The following is a 20136-nucleotide window of genomic DNA, read 5'->3' on the forward strand; positions in this document are numbered from 1 at the left end:
TTGACTCTCCAACATCACCAAGAAGAAGACCAACGATGCGTCAAGGTCATCATCGATCGAGGAAGTTGTCATAACCTCGCAAATGAAGAACTTTGCTCCAAGCTCCAATTACCCAAGACGAAGCACCCACATCCCTACAAAGTGCAATGGCTTAGCGACTCTGGCACTATTCAAGTCGAGCATCAAGTACAAGTCTCCTTCAAAATTGGCGCCTACGAAGACGCTTTGGAGTGACGTCGTTCCTATGACTGTTTGCCACCTTCTTCTTGGACGCCCATGGCAATTTGATAGAGGTGTCATCCACAACGGCCGAACGAACCACTACATCTTCAAGATGAAAGGAAAGGAGTATGTACTTCGCCCCATGTCTCCAAGCCAAGTGATCACCGACAAGCAAGCCACCCATCGTGGAGAGAATAGTGAGAGAGCGAACCCCCAAAAAGAGAGTGAGCGCCACAAGTCCAAATCAAGCGCCTCCACGATGAGCGACAACAAGAACTTGGTCCTATTTGCCACCAAAAGTGAGATAAGAGGAGTGTGTGAGAACCCATCTAGTGTTCTACACTATGTCCTTTTATGCAAGGACGATGCACCAAATGCTAACACCTCTCACGCTCTACCTTTAGTGTTGTCCTCTCTTTTGCAGGAGCTTCAACATGTTTTTCCTAACGAGCTGCCTCCGGGTCTACCTCCACTATGAGGCATCGAGCACCGCATCGACCTCATCCCCGGAGCACCTCTTCCGAACAAAGCTCCCTACCGCGTCAACCCCGAAGAAACCAAAGAAATACGATGGCAAGTAAAGCATGTCATAGACCATGGACATGTGCGTGAAAGTTTGAGTCCTTGTGCCGTTCCGGTCATTCTTGTGCCAAAACGAGACGGTAGCTTTCGCATGTGCTCCGATTGTAGACCTATCAATGCTATCACCATTCGCTATAGGTATCCCATTCCATGCCTTGACGATATGCTTGATGAACTTAGTGGTGCCACTATCTTTTCAAAAATTGATCTTAAAAGTGGTTACTATCAAATCCGCATACAAGAGGGTGATGAATGGAAAACAACTTTCAAAACCAAGTTTGGGTTGTATGAGTGGTTAATCATGCATATGGGTCTATCGGAAGCACCAGGTACTTTTATGCGTCTTATGAATCATGTCTTTCGCCCTTACATTGGTGTGTTTGTTGTGGTCTACTTCGATGATATCCTTGTTTATAGAAAATATCTCAAAGATCATGTCACCCATGTTCAAACCGTTTTGCAAACTCTTCGAAGCGAGCATCTCTTTGCTAACATGGAAAAGTGCCTTTTCGGCGTTGATAAGCTCGTTTTCTTGGGTTTTGTTGTATCTTCTAAGGGTGTTCATGTAGATGAGTCCAAGATCAATGCTATTAAGACTTGGCCGCAACCAACCAACTTGCAACAAGTGCATAGCTTTCTTGGCATTGCGGGTTTCTATCGTCGCTTTGTGAAAGATTTTAGCACCATTGCTTCACCTTTGCATGCTTTGAGCAAGAAGAATGCACCTTTTGTTTGGGGACCATCCCAAGATACCGCTTTCAATGAGCTTAAGAATTTACTTACTCATGCTCCCGTGCTTGCATTACCCAACTTTTACAAGCCCTTTGAGATTCATTGTGATGCTAGTGGTAATGGCATAGGAGGTGTGTTAACGCAAGAGAAGCGCCCCATAGCTTACTTTAGTGAGAAACTTTCCGGAGCGCAACTCAATTACCCCATCTATGACAAAGAGCTCTATGTTGCATGAATGGGAACACTATCTTCGCCCTCATGAATTCATCATTCATACCGATCATGAAACGCTCAAGTATCTTAAGGGCCAAACCAAGTTGAACAAGCGTCATGCTAAATGGAGTGAATTTATTGAGTCTTTTCCTTATGTCATCAAGTACATTAAAGGTAAGGAAAATATTGTGGCGGACGCCCTTTCCCGCATATGCATGCTTGTTACTCAACTTGAATTGGATGTCATTGGCTTTGAGCACATAAAAGACTTGTATGAGCATGATCCTACTTTTGCTACTCCTTATGCCAAGTGTTTGATGCATACCTCTTGGGAACGCTATTACATCAAAGATGGATATCTTACGAGAGCTAGCATGCTTTGCATCCCCGAGTCTTCTCTTCGTTTGTTGCTTTTGCAGGAATCTCATGGAGGAGGCTTAATGGGACATTTTGGACGCGACAAGACTTGCGCCACACTCTCCAAGAACTACTATTGGCTGAACATGTTTCACGACGTCAACCGCTTCACCAACCGATGCTCTACATGTCGCAAAGCTAAGTCCAAAGCTCAATCCCATGGCCTTTACATGCCTATACCAATTCCATATCAACCATGGGAAGACATTAGCATGGATTTTGTACTTGGCTTGCCTAGGACTAGAAATGGAAAGGATTCGGTACTTGTCGTTGTGGACTGATTCTCTAAGATGGCACACTTCATACCATGCAACAAGATAGACGATGCTTCACATGTTGCCAATCTCTTTTGCAGGGAAATATTGCGTCTACATGGAGTATGAAAGACGATCGTCTCGGACCGCGACGTCAAGTTCCTAAGCTAATTTTGGAAGACCCTATGCTCGGAATCAAGCTACTCTTCTCCACGGCGTATCATCCACAAACCGACGGCCAAATGGAGGTGACCAACCGCACCCTCTCTGCTCTACTTCGAGTACTCATCAAGAATAACATCAAGGAGTGGGAGGAGTGTCTACCTATCGCCGTGTTCGCCTACAACCGCGCAAAACACTCAACAACCGGCAAGTCCCCTTTCAAGGTCGTCTACGGATTCAACCCATTGTCACCATTGGACATTCTTCCTCTACCACTCCAAGAGCGCATCAATTTGGACGCAAGTGCGCGTGTGACTCATCTCAAGAAGGCGTATGAAAATACAAGGCATACCATCGAGCGCCAAGTACAACGACTTGCGACCAAGCTCAACATCAACAAGCACCCTATGGTATTCAACATTGGAGATCTTGTGTGGCTACACCTTCGCAAGGACCTCTTTCCCCGAGAGCGCAAGTCCAAACTTCGACCACGAGCGGATGGACCCTTCAAGGTGCTTGCGCGCTACAACAACAACGCATACAAGATCGACATTCCGCGCGACAAGTACTCCGTGAGCGACATCTTCAACGTCAAAGATCTCTCTCCCTACCATGGTGATGAAGAATTTGATCCGAGGACGGATCTTACCCAAGGGAGGGGAGATGATGCGGAGCATCCCAAGGTCATCCCTATGGACCTACCATCGTCTCACCAAGTGCCTAGCGGACCCATGACACGAGCACGTGCAAGAGCTCTCGAAACTAAGGTGACATCTCTCCTCTCACATTTCCATTTCGATGCACATGAGACATGGCTACTACCTCAAACGGAGACATTGTGCATACTCAGGTACTAAGGAGCTAGCCATGGAGAAGCTAAGGAGCAAGAAGGATCGACAATGGAAGATATGCGTGAAGATGGAGAAGAAATCAGCCAAGTCCTAGGCTGGCCGGATGATCCGGACGAGGTCTCGGACGATCCGGACTCAGCCCGGATGATCCGGACCATGGCCCGAACGATCCGGACAATTGAAGACCCGAGAGCAACAGGAGCTTCCCTGAAGCTGGATCATACGGACCCAGTCCCGGATCATCCGGACATACTAGGACGTCCGGACCAGGACCCGGACCTCCCGCAGCCCCCTCGACATAGCCGGACGATCCGGACGCCGACCCGGATCATCCGGACCCCCGAAGCCCAGATCATCCGGACCGTGCATGCGTGCATGATGTTGGGCCGAGGCCCATGTACCCCTTCACCCCCTTTGCCTATATAAACGACTCCCCCTCTACTTTTCTAGGGTTAGCGTTGTGTTAGCTCATATTTGAGATAGATCATTGCTCATCCACATCGGATCTACTCCACGAGAGAGACCACGGCCCCTCTTCAGAGAAGATCCCTTTGGATTCAAGACCTCCTTGCGGAGAAGACCATCAAGACCTCCTCACGGAGAAGATCGGTTACTATTTGTATCTTCCGTTGTTGATTGTGGATCGTGTGATCTCTTATGTACTCGAGGATCTAGCATATGTGTGACTATTTCTTGATGGTTTTAGTGATTCTCTCGTGTTTCCCCTCGTGTTCTTCGTGTTCATCGCGAGATCCGCTCCTTTCGTGAAAGATCGGCCACATAGGGTTCCACCCTACATCACTACGGGTTCGACAACTATGTAGACATGACCGAGACTCATCTCCGGTCAATAACCAATAGCGGAACCTGGATGCTCATATTGGTTCCTACATATTCTACGAAGATCTTTATCGGTAAAACCGCATAACAACATACGTTGTTCCCTTTGTCATCGGTATGTTACTTGCCCGAGATTCGATCGCCGGTATCTCAATACCTAGTTCAATATCGTTACCGGCAAGTCTCTTTACTCGTTCTGTAATGCTACATCCCGTAACTAACTCATTAGTCACATTGCTTGCCAGGATTATAGTGATGTGCATTACCGAGAGGGCCTAGAGATACCTCTCCGATACACGGAGTGACAAATCCTAATCTCGATCTATGCCAACTCAACAAACACCATCGGAGACACCTGTAGAGCATCTTTATAGTCACCCAGTTACGTTGTGATGTTTGATAGCACACTAAGTGTTCCTCCAGTATTCGGGAGTTGCATAATTTCATAGTCATAGGAACATGTATAAGTTATGGAGAAAGCAATAGCAATAAACTAAACGATCATAGTTCTAAGCTAATGGATGGGTCAAGTCAATCACATCATTCTCTAATGATGTGATCCCGTTAATCAAATTACAACTCATGTGTATGGCTAGGAAACTTAACCATCTTTGATCAACGACCTAGTCAAGTAGAGGCATACTAGTGACACTCTGTTTCTCTATGTATTCACACATGTAGTTTCCGGTTAATACAATTCTAGCATGAATAATAAACATTTATCATGATATAAGGAAATATAAATAACAACTTTATTATTGCCTCTAGGGCATATTTCCTTCAGTCTCCCACTTGCACTAGAGTCAATAATCTAGTTCACATCGTCATGTGATTTCACACCAATAGTTCACATCTTTATGTGATTAGTTTACATCTTCATGTGACTAATACCCCAAGTGTTTACTAGAGTCAATAATCTAGTTCACATCGCTATGTGTTTAACACCCAAAGAGTGATCATGTTTTGCTTGTGAGAGAAGTTTAATCTATGGGTCTCCAACATTCAGATCTGTATATATTTTGCAAATTTCTATGTCTACAATACTCTGCATGGAGCTACCCTAGCTAATTGCTCCCACTTTCAATATGTATCTAGATCGAGACTTAGAGTCATCTAGATCGGTGTCAAAATCTTGCATCGACTTAACTCTTTACCACGAACTCTTTTATTACCTCCATAACCGAGAAATATTTCCTTAGTCCTCTAAGGATAATTTTAACCGTTGTCCAGTGATTTACTCCTAGATCACTATTGTACTCCCTTGCCAAAATCATGCTAAGGTATACAATAGGTCTGGTACACAGTATAGCATACTTTATAGAACCTATGACTGAGGCATAGGGAATGACTTTTCTTTCTCTTTCTATTTTATGTCGTGGTCGGGTTTTGAGTCTTTACTCAACTTCACACCTTGCAACACAGGCAAGAACTCTTTCTTTGACTGATCCATTTTGAACTCCTTCAAAATTTTGTCAAGGCACGTACTCATTGAAAAAACTTATCAAGCGTCTTGATCTATATCTATAGATCTTGATGCTCAATACGTAAGCAGCTTTACCGAGGTCGTTCTTTGAAAAACTCCTTTCAAACACTCCTTCATGCTTTCCAGAAAATTCTACATCATTTCCGACCAACAATATGTCATTCACATATACTTATCAGAAAGGTTGTAGTGCTCTCACTCACTTTCTTGTAAATACAGGCTTCACCGCAAGTCTGTATAAAACTATATGCTTTGATCAACTTATCAAAGCGTATATTCCAACTCCGAGATGCTTGCACCAGTCCATAGATGGATCGCTGGAGCTTGCACACTTTGTTAGCATCTTTAGGATTGACAAAACCTTCTGGTTGCATCCTATACAACTCTTCTTCAATAAATCCATTAAGGATTGTAGTTTTGATATCCATTTGCTAGATTTCATAAAATGCGGCAACCGCTAACATGATTCAGACAGACTTTTAAGCATCGATGCGAGTGGGAAAATCTCATCGTAGTCAACACCTTGAACTTGTCAAAAACCTTTTGCGACAATTCGAGCTTTGTAGATAGTAACACTACTATCAGCGTCCGTCTTCCTCTTGAAGATCGATTTATTCTGAATGGCTCACCGATCATCGGGCAAGTCAATCAAAGTCCATACTTTGTTCTCATACATGGATCCCTCTCAGATTTCATGGCCTTAAGACATTTTGCGGAATCTGGGCTCATCATCGCTTCCTCATAGTTCGTAGGTTTGTCATGGTCTAGTAACATGACTTCCAGAAAGGATTACCATACCACTCTGGTGCGGACCATACTCTGGTTGACCTACAAGGTTCGGTAGTAACTTGATCTGAAATTTCATGATCATCATCATTAGCTTCCTCATTAATTGGCGTAGGAATCACTAGAACTGATTTTTGTGATGAACTACTTTCCAATACGGGAGAAGGTACAATTACCTCACCAAGTTCTACATTCCTCCCACTCACTTCTTTCAAGAGAAACTTCTTCTCTAGAAAGGATCCATTCCTAGCAACGAATATCTTGCCTTCGGATCTGTGATAGAAGATGTTCCCAATAGTTTCCTTTGGGTATCCTATGAAGACACATTTCTCTGATTTGGGTTCGAGCTTATCAGGTTGAAACTTTTTCACATAAGCATCATAGCCCCAAACTTTAAGAAACGACAGCTTAGGTTTCTTGCTAAACCACAGCTCATATGGTGTTGTCTCAACGGATTTAGATGGTGCCCTATTTAATGTGAATGCAGCTGTCTCTACTGTATAACCCCAAAATGATAGTGATAAATCGGTAAGAGACATCATAGATCGCACCATATCTAATAAAGTACGGTTATTACGTCCGGACACACCATTACGCTATGGTGTTCTAGGTGGCGTGAGTTACAAAATTATTCCGCATTGTTTCAAATAAAGACCAAACTCGTAACTCAAATATTCTCCTCCATGATCAGATCGCAGAAATTTTATTTTCTTGTTACAATGATTTTCCACTTCACTCTAAAATTCTTTGAACTTTTCAAATGTTTCAGACTTGTGTTTCATTAAGTAGATATACCCATATCTGCTCAAATCATTTGTGAAGGTCAAAAAATAACGATACCCGCCGCGAGCCTCAACACTCATTGGATCGCATACATCAGTATGTATTATTTCTAATAAGTCTGTTGCTCGCTCCATTGTTACGGAGAACGGAGTCTTAGTCATCTTGCCCATGAGGCATGGTTCACAAGCATCAAGTGATTCCCAAAGTCCATCAGCATGGAGTTTCTTCATGCGCTTTACACCAATATGACCTAAACGGGAGTGCCACATATAATTTGCACTATCATTATTAACTTTGCATCTTTTGCTTCAATATTATGAATATGTGTATCACTACGATCGAGATTCAATAAACCATTTATATTGAGTGTATGGCCATAGAAGGTTTTATTCATGTAAATAGAACAACAATTATTCTTTGACTTAAATGGATAACCGTATTGCAATAAACATGATCCAATCATATTTATGCTCAACGCAAACACCAAATAACATTCATTTTAGGTTCAACACTAATCTCGAAGGTAAACGGAGTGTGTGATGGTGATCTTATCAACCTTGGAATCTCTTCCAACTCACATCATCACGTCGCCCTTAACTAGTCTCTGTTTTATTTTGCAACTCCCGTTTCGAGTTACTACTCTTAGCAACTGAACCAGTATCAAATACTGAGGGTTTGCTATAAACACTAGTAAAGTACACATCAATAACATGTATATCAAATATACTTTTGTTCACTTTGCCATCCTTCTTATCCACCAAGTATCTAGGGCATTTCCACTTCCAGTGACCATTTCCTTTGCAGTAGAAGCACTCAGTTCCAGGCTTGGGTCTAGCTTTGGGCTTCTTCATGGGAGAAGCAACTTGCTTGTTATTCTTCTTTGAAGTTTCTCTTTCTTTCCCTTTGCCCTTTTCTTGAAACTAGTGGTCTTGCTAACCATCAACACTTGATGCTATTTCTTGATTTCTATCTTCGCTGATTTCAGCATCGCAAAGAGCTTGGGAATTACTTTCATCATCCCTTGCATATTATAGTTCATCACTAAGTTCTAGTAACTTGGTGATAGTGACTAGAGAACTTTGTCAATTACTATCTTATCTGGAAGATTAACTCCCACTTGATTCAAGCAATTGTAGTACCCAGACAAGCTGAGCACATGCTCACTCGTTGAGCTATTCTCCTCCATATTCTAGGCAAAGTACTATTAGAGGTCTCCTACCTCTCGACACAGGCATGAGTATGTGATGTCTACTACACAACCTTCTTCTTGTAGACGTTGTTGGGCCTCCAACTGCAGAGGTTTGTAGGACAGTAGCAAATTTCCCTCAAGTGGATGACCTAAGGTTTATCAATCCGTGGGAGGCGTAGGATGAAGATGGTCTCTCTCAAACAACCCTATAACCAAATAGCAAAGAGTCTCTTGTGTCCCCAACACACCCAATACAATGGTAAATTGTAGAGGTGCACTAGTTCGGCGAAGAGATGATGATACAAGTGCAATATGGATGGTAGATATAGGTTTTTGTAATCTGAAAATATAAAAACAGCAAGGTAACTAATGATAAAAGTGAGCGAAAACGATATTGCAATGCATTGAAACAAGGCCTAGGGTTCATACTTTCACTAGTGAAAGTTCTCTCAACAATAATAACATAATTGGATCATATAACATCCCTCAACATGCAACAAAGAGTCACTCCAAAGTCACTAATAGCGGAGAACAAACGAAGAGATTACTGTAGGGTACGAAACCACCTCAAAGTTATCCTTTTTGATCGATCTATTCAAGAGTCCGTAGTAAAATAACACGAAGCTATTATTTCCGTTCAATCTATCCTAGAGTTCGTACTAGAATAACACCTTAAGACACAAATCAACCAAAACCCTAATGTCACCTAGATACTCCAATGTCACCTCAAGTATCCGTGGGTATGATTATACGATATGCATCACACAATCTCAGATTCATCTATTCAACCAACACAAAGAACTTCAAAGAGTGCCCCAAAGTTTCTACCGGAGAATCAAGACGAAAACGTGTGCCAACCCCCATGCATAAGTTCACGAGGTCACGGAACTCGCAAGTTGATCACCAAAACATACGTCAAGTGGATCACGTGAATATCCCATTGTCACCACAGATAAGCACATGCAAGACATACATCAAGTGTTCTCAAATCCATAAAGACTCAATCCGATAAGATAACTTCAAAGGGAAAACTCAATCCATTACAAGAGAGTAGAGGGGGAGAAACATCATAAGATCCAACTATAATAGCAAAGCTCGTGATACATCAAGATCGTGCTGAATCAAAAACACGAGAGAGAGAGAGAGAGAGATCAAACACATAGCTACTGGTACATACCCTCAGCCCCGAGGGTGAACTACTCCCTCCTCGTCATGGAGAGCGTCAGGATGATGAAGATGGCCACCGGAGAGGGATTCCCCCCTCCGGCAGGGTGCCGAAACAGGTCTAGATTGGTTTTTGGTGGCTACAGAGGCTTGTGGCGGCGGAACTCCCGATCTAGGTTATGTTTCGGGGGTTTCTGTATTTGTAGGAATTTTTGGCATCAGGAATAAGTCAGTGGGGTCCTCGAGTCGTCCACGAGATAGGGCGGCGCGCCCGGGGGGGGGGGGGTTAGGGCGCTCCCCCACCCTCGTGGATGGCCCGGGACTCTTCTGGCCCAACTCTTTTACTCCTGGGGCTTCTTTTGGTCCATAAAAAATCATCAAAAATGTCATGTCAATTGGACTCCGTTTGGTATTCCTTTTCTATAAAACTCAAAAACAAGGAAAAAACAAAAACTGGCACTGGGCTCTAGGTTAATAGGTTAGTCCCAAAAATCATATAAAATAGCATATAAATGCATATAAAACGTCCTAGATGGATAATATAATAGCATGGAACAATAAAAAATTATAGATATGTTGGAGACGTATCAAGCATCCCAACCTTAATTCCTGCTCGTCCTCGAGTAGGTAAATGATAAAAATAGAATTTTTGATGTGGAATGCTACCTAACATATTCATCAACTAATCTTCTTTATTGTGACATGAATATTCAGATCCCAAAGATTCAAGCCAAAAGTTTAATATTGACATAAAAACAATAAAAATTCAAGCATACTAACCAAGCAATTATGTCCTCTCAAAATAACATAGCCAAAGAAAGCTCATCCCTACAAAATCATATAGTTTGGCCATGCTTCATTTTTGTCACACAAAATGCTCCCATCATGCACAAACCCGATAACAAGCCAAGCAATTGTTTCATACTTTAGTATTCTCATTTTTTTCAACTTTCACGCAATACATGAGCGCGAACCATGGACATAGAACTATGGGTGGAATAGAATATGATGATGGAGATTGTGTGGAGAAGACAAAAAAGGAGAAAGTCTCACATTGACGCGGCTAATCAACGGGCTATGGAGATGCCCATCAATTGATGTCAATGCGAGGAGTAGGGATTGCCATGCAACGGATGCACTAGAGCTATAAATGTATGAAAGCTCAACAAAAGGAACTAAGTGGGTGTGCATCGAACTTGCTTGCTCACGAAGACCTAGGGCATTTGAGGAAGCCCATTGTTGGAATATACAAGCCAAGTTCTATAATGAAAAATTCCCACTACTATATGAAAGTGACAAAATAAGAGACTCTCTATCATGAAGATCATGGTGCTACTTTGAAGCACAAGTGTGGTAAAAGGATAATAGCATTGCCCCTTCTCTCTTTTTCTCTCTTTTTTTGGGCCTTCTCTTTTTTTGCCTTTCTCTTTTTTTGCCTTTCTCTTTTTTTGGCCTTCTTTTTTTGCCTTTCTCTCTTTTTTTATTTCCTCACACAGGACAATGCTCTAATAATGATGATCATCACACTTCTATTTATTTACAACTCAAAAATTACAACTCGATACTAGAACAAAATATGACTCTATATGAATGCCTCCGACGGTGTACCGGGATGTGCAATGAATCAAGAGTGACATCTATGCAAAATTATGAATGGTGGCTTTGCCATAAATACGATGTCAACTACATGATCACGCAAAGCAATATGACAATGGTGGAGCGTGTCATAATAAACGGAACGGTGGAAAGTTGCATGGCAATATATCTCGGAATGGCTATGGAAATGCCATAATAGGTATGTATGGTGGCTGTTTTGAGGAAGATATAAGGAGGTTTATGTGTGAAAGAGCATATCATATCACGGGGTTTGGATGCACCAGCGAAGTTTGCACCAACTCTCGAGGTGAGAAAGGGCAATTCACGGTACCGAAGAGGCTAGCAATGATGGAAGGGTGAGGGTGCGTATAATCCATGGCTCAACATTAGTCATAAAGAACTCACATACTTATTGAAAAAATCTACAAGTCATCAAAACCAAGCACTACGTGCATGCTCCTAGGGGGATAGATTGGTAGGAAAAGACCATCGCTCGTCCCCGATCGCCACTCATAAGGAAGGCAATCAAAGAAACACCCCATGCTTCAAATTTGTCACACAACGGCTACCATACGTGCATGCTACGGGACTTGCAAACCTCGGCACAAGTATTTCTCAGTTTCAAAATTACTCAACTAGCACGACTCTAATATCACCATCTTTATATCTCAAAACAATTATCAAGTATCAAACTTCTCATAGTATTCAATGCACTCTATATGAAAGTTTTTATCATACCCATCTTGAATGCCCATCATAGTAGGACTAATTTTGTAACCAAAGCAAATTAGCATGATGTTCTAAAGACTCTCAAAATAATATAAGTGAAGCATGAGAGTTCAACAATTTCTTCAAAATAAAACCACCGCCGTGCTCTAAAAGGATATAAGTGACGCACGAGAGCAAATGACAAACTACTCCGAAAGATATAACTGAAGATAAATGAGTAGTCGAATAATTATGTAACTATGTGAAGACTCTCTAAGATTTAAGAATTTCAGATCTTGGTATTTTATTCAAACAGCAATCAAAACAAAATAAAATAAAATGACGCTCCAAGTAAAACTCATATCATGTGGTGAATAAAAATATAGCTCCAAGTAAGGTTACCGATGAACGAAGAAGAAAGAGGGGATGCCATCCGGGGAAACCCCAAGCTTTGGCTCTTGGTTGTCCTTGAGTATTAACTTGGGGTGCCTTGGGCATCCCCAAGCTTAGGCTCTTGCCACTCCTTATTCCATAGTCCATCGAAGCTTTACCCCAAACTTGAAAACTTCACAACACAAAACTTAACAGAAAACTCGTAAGCTCCGTTAGTATAAAAAAATAAATCACCACTTAGGTACTATTGTGAACTCATTATAAATTCATATTGGTGTAATATCTACTGTATTACAGCTTCTCTATGGTTCATACACTCTGATACTACTCATAGATTCATCAAAAAAAGCAAACAACACAATGAAAACAGAATCTGTCAAAAACAGAACAGTCTGTAGTAATCTATAACTCTCGAATACTTCTGTAACTCCAAAAATCCTGAGAAATTACGAAGTCCTAGGAAATTTGTATATTGATATACTGCATTTGGAATTGGTATTTTATCGCTCCCTGGTAAAAAATGAAAACTATTTTCGTGAGCGCATACTTTCTGTTTTTATCAACACGATCAAACAACAATCACCCAAGAAGATCCTAAAGGCTTTACTTGGCACAAACACTAACAAAACACATAAAAAACACAATCATAACAGAGGCTAGATAAATTATTTATTACTAAACAGGAACAAAAAGCACAGGACAAAAATAAAATTGGGTTGCCTCCCAACAAGCGCTATCGTTTAACGCCCCTAGCTAGGCATGATGATTTCGATGATGCTCACATAAAATATAAGAATTGAAACATAAAGAGAGCATCATGAAGAATATGACTAGCACATTTAAGTCTAACCCACTTCCTATGCATAGGGATTCTGTGAGCAAACAACTTATGGGAACAAGAATCAGCTAGCATAGGAAAGCAAAACAAGCATAGCTTCAAGATTTTAAGCACATAGAGAGGAAACTTGATATTATTGCAATTTATACAAGCATATATTCCTCCCTCATAATAATTTTCAGTAGCATCATGAATGAATTCAACAATATAACCATTACATAAAGCACTGTTTTCATGATCTACAAGCATAGAATTTTTATTACTCTCCACATAAGCAAATTTCTTCTCATGAATAGTAGTGGGAGCAAACTCAATAAAATAACTATCATGTGAGGCATAATCCAATTGAAAGTTAAAATCTTGATGACAAGTTTCATGGATATCATTATTCTTTATAGCATACATGTCATCACAATAATCATCATAGATAACAACTTTGTTCTCATAATCAATTGGAACCTCTTCCGAAATAGTGGAATCATTACTAAATAAAGTCATGACCTCTCCAAATCCACTTTCATAATTGTCACAATAAGATTCAACACCCTCCAAGATAGTGGGATCATTACTTCCTAAAGTTGACACTCTTCCAAACCCACTTTCATCAATATAATCATCATAAATAGGAGGCATGCTATCATCATAATAAATTTGCATATCAAAACTTGGGGGACTAAAAATATCATCTTCATCAAACATAGCATCCCCAAGCTTGTGGCTTTGCATATCATTAGCATCATGTATATTAAAATAATTCATACTAACAACATTGCAATCATGCTCATCATCAAAAGATTTAGTGCCAAACATTTTAATACATTCTTCTTCTAACACTTTGGCACAATTATCGGAATCCTTATTTTCACGAAAGACATTAAAAAGATGAAGCCTATGAGGCAACATTAATTCCATTTTTTGTAGTTTTCTTTTATAGACTAAACTAGTGATAAAACAAGAAACTAAAAGATTCGATTGCAAGATCTAAAGATATACCTTCAAGTGCTAACCTCCCCGGCAACAGCGCCAGAAAAGAGCTTGGTGTCAACCTTCTTCTTGTAAATGTTGTTGGGCCTCCAAGTGCAAAGGTTTGTAGGACAGTAGCAAATTTCCCTCAAGTGGATGACCTAAGGTTTATCAATCTGTGGGAGGCGTAGGATGAAGATGGTCTCTCTCAAACAACCCTGCAACCAAATAGCAAAGAGTCTCTTGTGTCCCCAACACACACAATACAATGGTAAATTGTATAGGTGCACTAGTTCGGCGAAGAGATAATGATACAAGTGCAATATGGATGGTAGATATAGGTTTTTGTAATCTGAAAATATAAAAACAGCAAGGTAACTAATGATAAAAGTGAGCGAAAACGATATTGCAATGCGTTGAAACAAGGCCTAGGGTTCATACTTTCACTAGTGCAAGTTCTCTCAACAATAATAACATAATTGGATCATATAACTATCCCTCAACATGAAACAAATAGTCACTCCAAAGTCACTAATAGCGGAGAACAAACGAAGAGATTATTGTAGGGTACGAAACCACCTCAAAGTTATCCTTTCTGATCGATCTATTCAAGAGTCCGTAGTAAAATAACACGAAGCTATTCTTTCCGTTCAAGCTATCCTAGAGTTCATACTAGAATAACACCTTAAGACACAAATCAACCAAAACCCTAATGTCACCTAGATACTACAATGTCACCTCAAGTATCCGTGGGTATGATTATACGATATGCATCACACAATCTCAGATTCATCTATTCAACCAACACAAAGAACTTTAAAGAGTGCCCCAAAGTTTCTACCTGAGAGTCAAGACGAAAACGTGTGCCAACCCCTATGCATAAGTTCACGACGTCACGGAACTCGCAAGTTGATCACCAAAACATACATCAAGTGGATCACGTGAATATCTCATTGTCACCACAGATAAGCACATGCAAGACATACATCAAGTGTTCTCAAATCCTTAAAGACTCAATCCGATAAGATAACTTCAAAGGGAAAACTCAATCCATTACAAGAGAGTGGAGGGGGAGAAACATCATAAGATCCAACTATAATAGCAAAGCTCACATACATCAAGATCGTGCCGAATGAAGAACACGAGAGAGAGAGAGAGAGATCAAACACATAGCTACTGGTACATACCCTCAACCCCGAGGGTGAACTACTCCCTCCTCGTCATGGAGAGTGCCGGGATGATGAAGATGGACACCGGAGAGGGATTCCCCCCTCTGGCAGGGTGCCGGAACGGGTCTAGATTGGTTTTTGGTGGCTACAGAGGCTTGCGGCGGCGCAACTTCCAATCTAGGTTATGTTTTGGGGGTTTCTGTATTTATAGGATTTTTTGTCGTCGGGAACAAGTCAGGGGGTCCCCGAGTCGTCCACAAGATAGGGCGGCGCGCCCGGGGGTAGGGCGCGCCCTCCACCCTCCTGGACGGCCCGGGACTCTTCTGGCACAACTCTTTTACTCTTGGGGCTTCTTTTGGTCCACAAAAAATTGTCAAAAGTTTACACGTCAATTGGACTCCGTTTGGTATTCCTTTTCTGTAAAACTCAAAAATGAGGAAAAAACAGAAACATGCACTGGGCTCTAGGTTAATAGGTTAGTCCCAAAAATCATATAATATAGCATATAAATGCATACAAAACATCCTAGATGGATAATATAATTGAAGGAAATATGCCCTAGAGGCAATAATAAAGTTATTATTTATTTCCTTATATCATGATAATTGTTTATTATTCATGCTAGAATTGTATTAACCGGAAACATAATACATGTGTGAATACATAGACAAACAGAGTGTCACTTGTATGCCTCTACTTGACTAGCTAGTTAATCAAAGATGGTTATGTTTCCTAACCATGAACAAAGAGCTGTTATTTGATTAACGGGATCACATCATTAGGTGAATGATCTGATTGACATGACCCATTCCATTAGCTTAGCACCCGATCGTTTAGTATGTTGCTATTGCTTTCTTCATGACTTATACATGTTCCTATGACTATGAGATTATGCAACTCCCGTTTGCCGGAGGAACACTTTGTGTGCTACCAAACGTCACAACGTAAATGGGTGATTATAAAGGTGCTCTACAGGTGTCTCCAAAGGTACATGTTGGGTTGGCGTATTTCGAGATTAGGATTTGTCACTCTGATTGTCGGAGAGGTATCTCTGGGCCCTCTCGGTAATGCACATCACATAAGCCTTGCAAGCATTGCAACTAATGAGTTAGTTACGAAATGATGTATTACGGAACGAGTAAAGAGACTTGCCGGTAACGAGATTGAACTAGGTATTGAGATACCGACGATCGAATCTCGGGCAAGTAACATACCGATGACAAAGGGAACAACGTATGTTGTTATGCGGTCTGACCGATAAAGATCTTCGTAGAATATGTAGGAGCCAATATGGGCATCTAGGTCCTGCTATTGGTTATTGATCGGAGACGTGTCTCGGTCATGTCTACATTGTTCTCGAACCGTAGGGTCCGCACGCTTAACGTTACGATGACAGTTTCATTATGAGTTTATACATTTTGATGTACCGAAGTTTGTTCGGAGTCCCGGATGTGATCATGGACATGACGAGGAGTCTCGAAATGGTCGAGACATAAAGATCGATATATTGGAAGCCTATATTTGGATATCGGAATCGTTCCGGGTGAAATCGGGATTTTACCGGAGTACCGGGGGGGGGGGTTACCGGAACCCCCCGGGGGGTTATTGGGCCTACATGGGCCTTAAGGGAGAAGACGAAAGGAGGCAAGAGGTGGCCGCGCGCCCCTCCCCTTCCTAGTCCGAATAGGACAAGGGAAGGGGGGCGGGGCCCGCCTTTCCTTTCCCTCTTCCTTCTCTTTCCCCTTCTCCTTATCCAACTAGGAAAGAAGGGAGTCCTACTCCCAGTGGGAGTAGGACTCCCCCTTGGCGCGCCCCTCCTTGGCCGGCCGCCCCCTCCCCTTGGCTCCTTTATATACGGGGGCAGGGGGGCACCCTAGAACACACAAGTTGATCTTCCTGATCGTTCCTTAGCCGTGTGCTGTGCCCCCCTCCACGATATTACACCTCAGTCATATTGTAGCAGTGCTTAGGCGAAGCCCTGCGACGGTTGAACATCAAGATCGTCACCACGCCGTCGTGCTGACGGAACTCATCCCCGAAGCTTTGCTGGATCGGAGCCCGGGGATCGTCATCGAGCTGAACGTGTGCCAAGAACTCGGAGGTGCCGGAGTAACGGTGCTTGGATCGGTCGGACCATGAAGACGTACGACTACATCAACCACGTTGTGCTAACGCTTCCATTGCGATCTACAAGGGTACATAGATCACACTCTCCCCTCTCGTTGCTAAGCATCACCATGATCTTGCGTGTGCGTAGGAATCTTTTTTGAAATTACTACGTTCCCCATCAGTGGTATCAGAGCCTAGGTTTCATATGTTGATGTTATATGCACGAGTAGAACACAAGTGAGTTGTGGGCGATATAAGTCATACTGCTTACCAGCATGTCATAATTTGGTTCGGCGGTATTGTTGGATGAAGCGGCCCGGACCGACATTACGCGTACACTTACGCGAGACCGGTTCTCCCGACGTGCTTTGCACATAGGTGGCTTGCGGGTGACATTTTCTCCAACTTTAGTTGAACCGAGTGTGGCTACGCCCGGTCCTTGTGAAGGTTAAAACATCGCCAACTTGACAAACTATCGTTGTGGTTTTGATGCGTAGGTAAGATTGGTTCTTGCTTAAGCCCGTAGCAGCCACGTAAAACTTGCAACAACAAAGTAGAGGACGTCTAACTTGTTTTTGCAGGGCATGTTGTGATGTGATATGGTCAAGACATGATGCTAAATTTTATTGTATGAGATGATCATGTTTTGTAACCGAGTTATCGGCAACTGGCAGGAGCCATATGGTTGTCGCTTTATTGTATGCAATGCAATCGCGCTGTAATGCTTTACTTTATCACTAAGCGGTAGCGATAGTCGTGGAAGCATAAGATTGGCGAGACAACAACGATGCTACGATGGAGATCAAGGTGTCGCGCCAGTGACGATGGTGATCACGACGGTGCTTCGAAGATGGAGATCACAAGCACAAGATGATGATGGCCATATCATATCACTTATATTGATTGCATGTGATGTTTATCTTTTATGCATCTTATCTTGCTTTGATTGATGGTAGCATTATAAGATGATCTCTCACTAATTATCAAGAAGTGTTCTTCCTGAGTATGCATCGTTGCGAAAGTTCTTCATGCTGAGCCACCACATGATGATCGGGTGTGATAGGCTCTACGTTCAAATACAACGGGTGCAAAATAGTTGCACACGCGGAATACTCAGGTTATACTTGACGAGCCAAGCATATACAGATATGGCCTTAGAACACGGAGACCGAAAGGTCGAGCGTGAATCATATAGTAGATATGATCAACATAGTGATGTTCACCAATGAAACTACTCCATCTCACGTGATGATTGGACATGGTTTAGTTGATTTGGATCACATAATCACTTAGAGGATTAGAGGGATGTCTATCTAAGTGGGAGTTCTTTAAGTAAATTAATTGAATCTAAATTTATCATGAAACTTAGTACCTGATAGTATCTTGCTTGTTTATGCTTGATTGTAGATAGATGGCTCGTGCTGTTGTTCCGTTGAATTTTAATGCGTTCCTTGAGAAAGCAAAGTTGAAAGATGATGGTAGCAATTACACGGACTGGGTCCGTAACTTGAGGATTATCCTCATTGCTGCACAGAAGAATTACGTCCTGGAAGCAGCGCTGGGTGCCAGGCCTGCTGCTGGAGCAACACCAGATGTTATGAATGTCTGGCAGAGCAAAGCTAATGACTACTCGATAGTTCAGTGTGCCATGCTTTACGGCTTAGGATCGGGACTTCAACGACGTTTTGAACGTCATGGAGCATATGAGATGTTCCAGGAGTTGAAGTTAATATTTCAAGCAAATGCCCGGATTGAGAGATATGAAGTCTCCAATAAGTTCTATAGCTGCAAGATGGAGGAGAACAGTTCTGTCAGTGAGCATATACTCAAAATGTCTGGGTATAATAATCACTTGATTCAATTGGGAGTTAATCTTCCAGATGATTGCGTCATTGACAGAATTCTCCAATCGCTGCCACCAAGCTACAAGAGCTTCGTGATGAACTATAATATGCAAGGGATGAATAAGACTATTCCCGAGCTCTTCGCAATGCTGAAAGTTGCGGAGGTAGAAATCAAGAAGGAGCATCAAGTGTTGATGGTCAACAAGACCACTAGTTTCAAGAAAAGGGGCAAAGGGAAGAAGAAGGGGAACTTCAAAAAGAACAGCAAGCAAGTTGCTACTCAAGAGAAGAAACCCAAACCTGGACCTAAGCCTGAAACTGAGTGCTTCTACTGCAAGCAGACTGGTCACTGGAAGCGGAACTGCCCCAAGTATTTGGCGGATAAGAAGGATGGCAAGGTGAACAAAGGTATATGTGATATACATGTTATTGATGTGTACCTTACTAATGCTCGCAGTAGCACCTGGGTATTACATACTGGTTCTGTTGCTAATATTTGCAACTCGAAACAGGGACTACGGATTAAGCAAAGATTGGCTAAGGATGAGGTGACGATGCGCGTGGGAAACGGTTCCAAAGTCGATGTGATCGCAGTCGGCACGCTACCTCTACATCTACCTTCGGGATTAATATTAGACCTAAATAATTGTTATTTGGTGCCAGCGTTAAGCATGAACATTATATCTGGATCTTGTTTGATGCGAGACGGTTATTCATTTAAATCTGAGAATAATGGTTGTTCTATTTATATGAGTAATATCTTTTATGGTCATGCACCCTTAAAGAGTGGTCTATTTCTATTGAATCTCGATAGTAGTGACACACATATTCATAGTGT

This window comes from Triticum aestivum, chromosome 1A (assembly GCF_018294505.1).
Source record: "Triticum aestivum cultivar Chinese Spring chromosome 1A, IWGSC CS RefSeq v2.1, whole genome shotgun sequence".
Taxonomy (NCBI): Eukaryota; Viridiplantae; Streptophyta; class Magnoliopsida; order Poales; family Poaceae; genus Triticum; species Triticum aestivum.